At 40.1% G+C, this 9,336-nt stretch overlaps 1 long non-coding RNA gene across 1 annotated transcript; it reads left to right on the top strand.

The window, feature by feature from the left end:
- The first annotated feature begins 868 nt into the window (after positions 1 to 868).
- Positions 869 to 8,849, top strand: LOC142760971 (uncharacterized). The gene is made up of 2 exons (XR_012883470.1): positions 869 to 1,103; positions 8,753 to 8,849. It is a non-coding gene; the product is annotated as an uncharacterized LOC142760971 (long non-coding RNA).
- Positions 8,850 to 9,336: the final 487 nt, after the last annotated feature.

Here is a 9,336-nt window from a genome sequence, read left to right as displayed (position 1 = left end):
ATGAAAACAGATGCATTCTGGGAAACAAGTGTCAAATTTAGTGTAAATCTAGCCAGCTAATTTATTTAGTCATGATACATAAGAAGGCACAAGATCAGACCACCCTGATTCTTTCCTAATAGTGAAGCAAATACACAGTAGTCTTTTAGTACATCCATAGTCACTGTCTCTGTCTACAGGGAAAATATATTTTTAAACAGAATTTATAACCAGTATATAGAAATATGACACAAAATTCCACACATTTCCAGCATCTGCGGTTTTGTCATATTTCTCGCTAATAACCCAAGTCACTTTTAATTGTGGTGTGGCATAGAGAATATAAAATTATTTCCGTCTCCATAGCATCAGAATTACAATTCATTTGTCTTGGCAATGAAACTGCTACTCATTTTGTAAAACTTGAGAAGTTTCAGTAAGTATAATATTCAGCTGCACATACAAAGGTCCTTCTAGTAGAATCTGATTTGTGGAACGTATTAATGTACCAGACATACAAATCCCCAACATCACTTTCAGAATTTTATTAATTACCACCCTGATTAATATGTTTATTTATATAAGCTGAAAGGCAATTAGCCAATAAGAAATTTGAAAGAAAATATTCTTAAATAACTGCTAGCCATTAAACTAATCTAGAGAGTCTGGTGATGAGAACTGTTTAACTGAATGGATAATTATATAACACTTGACGTGGCTTGCGCAGTACATTACTGAAGTTTCACCAGTCTAATCGGTTATACTGCGCATGCGCCGTGAACGTTACACTACACCCGGTTATAGTGTGACGTAATTGCATGCGCAGTACAGCCGATTAGACCGGTGAGACTTCCGCGATGTACTGCGCATGCACTGATTCAGAAGCAGAGGAGCGAGCACGCTCATGGAGATTACGGGGCCAGGCATGATCACGGCTTCTACACTGCCTGCCCCTGTCAATCAAATAAGTAAGGGAGGGTCGGACTGGGGATAGAAGGTAGAGCAGTTTGGAGCAACGGTGACGCCTTCGTTGAACCAAAGAGCTGATTTGTATATAAGGAATAAAGTGATTATTGCTGCAATGGAGCCACTCGTCCGAAAAATTAAAACAGAGCTATATTCAGGTGAGGCTACGCTTTGCTGCTGCTTTAACAGACAAATTTCTGGTGACAGCCTCCCTTAAAGTAGACTAGATCAGTTACAGGATGATGGGGCACAAATGGAGTAGTCTGATTCTGCAGGTGCCATGCCAGTGGCAAAGCAATTGGGGACTCTTATTCTAAAAGACAGGCAAGTAAGATACAGGCTAGCAAATAGGTTAGAAGAGATTTATATAACATAATATCTGCGAATGTCATTGCAATAGTATCTTGGCAGATATTAGCCAGGCGCAATTAATTGGTCCACCTGAGAACGTGGCAGCCGAAGAGAACTGTCCAGAAAATATTCTGAGCCACAAGGTAAGTTTAAGTTTATGACAGAAAACAAACCTGGACACATTTTACTTAACTTTTTACACAATATAGGAGAAAATGTGAACCCACTGCCTACAGAGTTTAAGCAAGCGCTAATTAGGCAGATGTAACATTATTAGTATTATTATTATTTTTGTAATATTTTAAGGAGGATCCCTGTTGCCAACCGGCCAGTAACTGACCAGCCTGTCCAGTTACTGATACCGGGAAGCCAGTGCCGGTATAAAATTATTGTAGGGAATAATAATTACTGGGGAAAATTTGTTTGCTTTACTCTACCTGTGATCGGGCACAGCGCTTTACTTTGCCTGAACTCAGAGAGGACCCTGTAGTTGTTCAATCACGGCTGCAGAGCCCTCTCTATCACTCCCTAGTCTGATCTCTCTTATTAGTTTAGGGAAGTAACAGGAAGCTGAACTTTATTACCATATCACTACAGCTTTCTGTATGAGAGGAAAGGGGTTGTACAGAATTTTAAAAAACATGTCTTATTTTTTTGTAAAAACAGCTCCACACCTGTCTATAGGTTGTGTGTGGTATTGCTTCTTAGTCGTATTTACTTCAATGGAGCTGAGCTGCAATACCAGACACAAAGCAGCTATGTCTTTCAAATTCTGTGCAACCCCTTTAACCATTTCCATACTCTAGACTATTAGGGATGCTGTCATTAAAGGGGTTATACAGGTTATTAATATGGATACCCTATTCTTACGTATGAACGCTGCAGCCTCTTCATTGTTTTATCAAGTGAGTGGGACAGTGGTGCAATACTTTGCACAGCCGCTACAAATGTAATGAATGCTAGTATGAAGGATATCGCCGCAGCCCCTTTAAACAGCTGATCGGCTGGGGTACCGACAGTCGGACCCGCACCAATCTAATATTGATGGCCTACCCTAAGGATAGGCCATCAGTTTTAATAACCCAGATAACCCCTTCAACCCTTTACTAATTTACACCACACAGGGTTATTACATTAACTATTTTCGTGCCCTAGACAACCAGGGATGTTGACAATAACCCCTTCACTGCCCAAAACCACCAGGAATTTTGGCAGTGACCATTTCACTACAGTAGACCACCAGTCAAGCTGATACTAACCTCTTAATCACCGGAGACCATTAGGAATGTTGGTATTAACCCTTTCAGTACTCTAGAACCCAGGGATATTATATAAAAAACTTCTATATGTTAAGCCCTTCTTCCTAAATAACACCCCTTTTTCTCTGGGGGAGTATTTTTGGTAGTAAACGTGGCAACCATACTCCTAACTCTTCTTATTAATAAATCACTAGAAAATCTACAATGCAGAGCTGGCTCCAAGCCTCCATGTTACTCTCCATGGCAGCTAAAAAATGCTGATGGTACCTAACTGTACAATAACTTTTCAAACAACTTATGCTAATCTACTAGTATACCTGATATATACCTATAGGATGCTCATCAACCAACATGAGTTTATAGTGGGAATCAATAAATTATATTCCACTACAACAAAACAGAACAAAGGTCCAATGCATGTTTATTGCTCTATACTTTCCTTGCGTGTGAACTAGGTGAATATCACTCAGATTTTAATAGTTTTAATTTTTTGCTCGTGGTATCTATATTGGACACTGTTCAGTCATAACAGTAAACCACTGACATGTGTAGAAAATAACATTGATTATCTTACTACAATGGCATCTTTCAAGGGGTGGTATATATAAGACTAGGGCTACACGGCGAATTTAGCCGTGACACAGGTCCAAGAGCCAAAGATCGCTGCGCTGTGCTGCCTGCATCAGAGGCAATGAAAGTGAATTTCGTCGCTTTGCGACCCGCAAATTGCCATGACACCACATTTGCAAGAAGTCCAGCACACTTGGATTCCTTGCGACTGTGTGAAAAAGATAAACTATGAAAGAAAGGTGTCAGATCACACAGTGCAATGTAGTTAGCTGCGTTTAGGGTTGTGTAGAAGCAGACTGGTCGTAGTGCAAATAATGATCCCTGTTTATCGCCGGAAAGTGCCTACAATTGACACATGAACATACCATGGAACAATGAATAAAGGTGGCCTGGTCTGATGAATCCCTCTTTTTTTTACATAATGTAGATGGCCTGGTGCGTGTGCGTCACTTACTTGGGTAAAGGATGGCATACGGATGCTCTATGGAAAAAAGGCAAGCTGGAAAAGCAGTGTGATGCACTTGGCAATGTTCTGCTTTGAAACCTTGGGTCTTTGCATTCATGGGGATGTTACAGACCAAGTACACCCTTTGATGGCAACGGCATGGCAACGGAATTCCGTAATGGCAGTGGTCTCTTTCAGCAGGGTAATGCGCACTATCACACTGCAAAAATTGTTCAGTAATAGATTGAGAAACATGAGAAAGAGTTCAAGGTGTTGACTTTGCCTTCAAGTGCTGGAAAAACATGCCCGATCCAAGGAGGCCCCATCTTGCAATTTACAGGACTTAAAGGATCTGCTGTTAACACCTCGGTCCCAGATACGACAGGACTCCTTCATAGGTCTTGCAGATTCCATGCCTCGATGGGTCAGAGGTGTTTTGGCAGCACGAGGGGGATCTATACAATATTAGTTAGCTGATTTTAATGCTATGTCTGAACGGTGCATACATACAGTATTAGAGATTTATTGAGAAATTAGATTTTCAGTTGATAATTACAATTCTGTAGAAACCAAGTTTCAGTTGAAGGGCGATTAAATAAAACATAATCTTAGCAAGGGAATATGCCAAATAATTAGGACTCAAGAGTCAAAGCCTTACATCGACTTGACAAATGTATTTCCATATGTCTTAAAAATAAACTACTTTTTCTTTCTGGGACTAATTTTTAAAAAGATATCATAATCTACTATTATAAGGGGACAATAACCTTATTGCTAACCATTGAGATCTCCCAAACGAAGACTGTCATCTTTATTATTACTTCAAGCCATTATAAAATATATATTTAATAGCAGGAAGAACATTCTGATTCTTCATACAAGCGATATATTATCATAGTAATGAGTATAGCAAGTCATACTCATTACTTAATCATCATGGGCTGCTTTTACTAAAATATGTATTTGGAATGCTTTCAGAAACACTCTATAGAAATACCATAATTATAGTAGTATGCATAACCATTGGTGCCGCTACAAACTTCTATTAACATTTAAAGAGGCTCTGTCACCAGATTTTGCAACCCCTATCTGCTATTGCAGCAGATCGGCGCTGCAATGTAGATTACAGTAACGTTTTTATTTTTAAAAAACGAGCATTTTTGGCCAAGTTATGACCATTTTCGTATTTATGCAAATGAGGCTTGCAAAAGTACAACTGGGCGTGTTGAAAAGTAAAAGTCCAACTGGGCGTGTATTATGTGCGTACATCGGGGCGTGTTTACTACTTTTACTAGCTGGGCGTTCTGATGAGAAGTATCATCCACTTGTCTTCAGAACGCCCAGCTTCTGGCAGTGCAGATCTGTGACGTCACTCACAGGTCCTGCATCGTGTCGGCACCAGAGGCTACAGTTGATTCTGCAGCAGCATCAGCATTTGTAGGTAAGTAGCTACATCGATTTACCTGCAAACGCCGATGCTGCTGCAGAATCATCTGTAGCCTCTGGTGCCGATGTGTCCTCGCTCGTCTGACACGATGCAGGACCTGTAAGTGACGACACAGCGTGATCTCTTGAGAACACGGCTGTGTCTGCACTGCCAGAAGCTGGGCGTTGTGAAGAGAAGTGGATGATACTTCTATACACAACGCCCAGCTAGTAAAAGTAGTAAAAACGCCCCGATGTACGCACATAATACACGCCCAGTTGTACTTTTACTTTTAAACACACCCAGTTGTACTTTTGCAAGCCTCATTTGCATAAATACGAAAATGGTCATAACTTGGCCAAAAATGCTCGTTTTTTAAAAATAAAAACGTTACTGTTCCCTACATTGCAGCGCCGATCTGCAGCAATAGCAGATAGGGCTTGCAAAATCTGGTGACAGAGCCTCTTTAAGTAACTATTTCATCTTGAGCTTTTAGTCAGTTGGATCCTAATTGATTATTGAAATAAAAAGCTCTACCAGTTCTTCTGGAAGAAATAAACATGACATATTGTTTGTCATGTATTCAGTCTGACTTATGCATGATCATTTTCATGTTGAACAGTTAGGGCATGTTCAGACGTGGCGGAATTCTGCAGACACTGTCCGCATAAATGCCGCACATAATCCGCGTTGCAGATTCCATTGCGGATTTGGCTAAAATGTTGCCGTGGATTTGTCGTTGCGGATTCAGGTGCAGATCACACCCTGCTCTCTTTCAAACATTCCATCCCAGTCTGGGTACAGACCTCGACACACATAGGTCCAGCCAGAATTATGAAATATCCTGTTCCTGAAAGCAATCCGCAACGCAAGACACATTACATCTGCGGATTTCATTGCGTAATTTTGAAACTCCATTGAAGTCAATGGAGAAATTCCGCAACAAGCACGCATAAAGTCCGCAACAGACAGTGCATGCTGCGGACACAAAATTCGGCACGGCAGCCTATGGTCCGCAGTGGTGTTTTCTGCAACGTCTGCACTGAGATAACTAAAAAGGTGTGGAAACCAATGGACAGACTGTCTGCTGCGGATTTCCACTGCGGACTGTCCGCAGCGGAATTCCACAGCAATTACGCCACGTGCCCATATTGTATTTCCTTCATGGGTTTTCCCACAATACTAAGTAATGGCATATCACTAGCATATGCCATCACTAACTGTTTTTAGCAATGCTAGAGATATGTCATCACATAGTATTGTGAGTAAATCCCCTAAACCTGGCCATAAACATGGGAAATATGTCGGCCTAATGATCAGCAATACTACCTTCTAAACATGTTCAGCTTGGTCCAAAGTACTTGCTATTTTAGTAATGAAAGTGATATAAAAGGCTGCTAGACACCACAATCACACCTTATGTTGAAATACCCTGTCCACCAAAAAATCGCCACTGCACCAGATTACCAAAAAAAGTTTTGTCTTTACTCCATCAACGAAGACACATACAGTCATGCAATGGCCTTTATCAATATATATATATATATATATATATATATATATATACACACACTGTGTATATATATATATATATATATATATATATAAATACATATATATATATAAATATACACACTACCGTTCAAAAGTTTAGGGTCACTTAGAAATTTCCTTATTTTTGCAAGAAAAGCAGTTTTTTTCAATGAAGATAATATTAAATTAATCAGAAATACACTCTATACATTGTTAATGTGCTAAATGACTATTCTAGCTGCAAACGTCTGGTTTTTAATGCAATATCTACATAGGTGTATAGAGGCCCATTTCCAGCAACCATCACTCCAGTGGTACATTGTGTTTGCTAACTGTGTTAGAAGGCTAATGGATGATTAGAAAACCCTTGAAAACCCTTGTGCTATTATGTTAGCACCGCTGTAAACAGTTTTGATGTTTAGAGGAGCTATAAAACTGACCTTCCTTTGAGCTAGTTGGGAATCTGGAGCATTACATTTGTGGGTTCAATTAAACTCTCAAAATGGCTAGAAAAAGAGAGCTTTCATGTGAAACTCGACAGTCTATTCTTGTTCTTAGAAATGAAGGCTATTCCATGCGAGAAATTGCCAAGAAACTGAAGATTTTCTACAGTCCCTTCAGAGGACAGCACAAACAGGCTCTAACCAGAGTAGAAAGAGAAGTGGGAGGCCCTGCTGCACAACTGAGCAACAAGACAAGTACATTAGAGTCTCTAGTTTGAGAAATAGACACCTCACAGGTCCTCAACTGGCAGCTTCATTAAATAGTACCCGCAAAACGCCAGTGTCAACGTCTACAGTGAAGAGGGGACTCCGGGATGCTGGCCTTCAAGGCAGAGTGGCAAAGAAAAAGCCATATCTGAGAATGGCAAATAAAAGGAAAAGATTCATATGGGAAAAAGCACACAGACATTGGACAGAGGAAGATTGGAAAAAAGTGTTATGCACAGACAAATCGAAGTTTGAGGTGTTTGGATCACACAGAAGAACATTTGTGAGACGCAGAACAACTGAAAAGATGCTGGAAGAGTGCCTGACACCATCTGTCAAGCATGGTGGAGGTAATGTAATGGTCTGGGGTTGCTTTGGTGCTGGTAAATTGGTAGATTTGTACAAGGTAAAAGGGATTTTGAATAAGGAAGGCTATCACTCCATTTTGAAACGCCATGCCATACCCTGTGGACAGCACTTGATTGGAGCCAATTTCATCCTACAACAGGACAATGACCCAAAGCACACCTCCAAATTATGCAAGAACTATTTAGGGAAGAAGCAGGCAGCTGGTATTCTATCTGTAATGGAGTGGCCAGTGCAGTCACCAGATCTCAACCCCATAGAGCTGTTGTGGGAGCAGCTTGACCGTTTGGTACGCAGGAAGTGCCCATCAAGCTAATCCAACTTGTGGGAGGGCCTTCTGCAAGCATGGCGTGAAATTTCTCCTCATTACCTCAGCAAATTAACAGCTAGAATGCCAAAGGTCTGCAAAGTTATTTTGCAACTCATTTGATAAATAGAAGTGTGAGTTTTCATGGAAAACACAAAATTGTCTGGGTGACCCCAAACTTTTGAACGGTAGTGTAGTTCCAAAAATCAGGCAGCACTCCAGAGATGTAGCAAAATAGAAAAAGTGCTTTAATCCATCAGTCAAAATCAGAGCCTTTTTCAAGCTAGTGAACATGTGTCAACAACATATATATAGGGGAACTTCAATCAAGAAGTGTTTACATCAGGTGGTAATTAACCATATACATTACAAATATAGTATATGGTGAATACAAAACAATAAATTAGTGATACAGGTAATGCATATAGTATTATAATGTGCGTATATATAATATGACATTCATATAGCATTACCCAAAGGGAAATCAACATTTAACCCATATGGTCTCAGAGTCTTGAGCCTATGGATCCACTGTAATTCTCGTGATTGAAGTAGTTTAATCCTATTACCACCCCGTCTAAGCGGGGAATGTGGTCTATTATACAGAATTTGAGGTCACGCTCATTATGTTTCAAATCAGTAAAGTGTTTTGAGACCGGGCGATCAATAGGCTCAAGACGCTCGGACCATATGGGTTAAATGTTGATTTCCCATGGGGTAATGCTATATGAATGTCACTCTACATATTCCTCCTACACTGTTCTAAAGACAGCCTCAGTGAGGTCTTGAATTTATCATGTTTGGTTGATTTAAATTTTTCACATTTCTGTTTATCCGCAGATCACGCTAATGTGAAACATGGATGGACTCCCCAGAAGTGTAACCGGCTGATAATGATTGTCTTTTCTCTTAATAAAAACTATATTTTGACATACTATGTTTTTTCTGTATATGTCAGTGGTGTGATCACTAAATACTGTTGCCATTGTGTCTACCGAGGATTATGTGGGTGGAATTATTAAGGATCAAGCAGGATCACATAACGCCCCTTATACCCTTCTCTTTTTCTTATTGTCGGTCTTAGATCATTGTAGATTGCATCAAATGTGGAGTGGCAACCAAATTTTATCTAGGAAACCAAAAGTTTTATGTGGTCTTTACCACGGGCCGTATAAATAGCCCTTAGACGGATACATCATACAGGATTAAGTGGGGAAGTTTCTAGGCACCTATCCATACCATAAATATGGCTGGTGTGCGTTTTTTCCTTGAACGAGCGCGATTGACCCTTCCTTCCTAATTGAGGGGAGAGTCTATGGTGCGCTCCTGTGGGTCTCTGTGAATGTATATTTTTCTTAAAAAGTATTGCTTTGGCTGCTCATATATGTGCAATGGTTGGAATGCCTTCCCACATAATGGGTATA

This window comes from Rhinoderma darwinii, chromosome 4 (assembly GCF_050947455.1).
Source record: "Rhinoderma darwinii isolate aRhiDar2 chromosome 4, aRhiDar2.hap1, whole genome shotgun sequence".
Lineage (NCBI taxonomy): Eukaryota > Metazoa > Chordata > Amphibia > Anura > Rhinodermatidae > Rhinoderma > Rhinoderma darwinii.
This window is presented reverse-complemented; position numbering and strand designations above follow the sequence as displayed.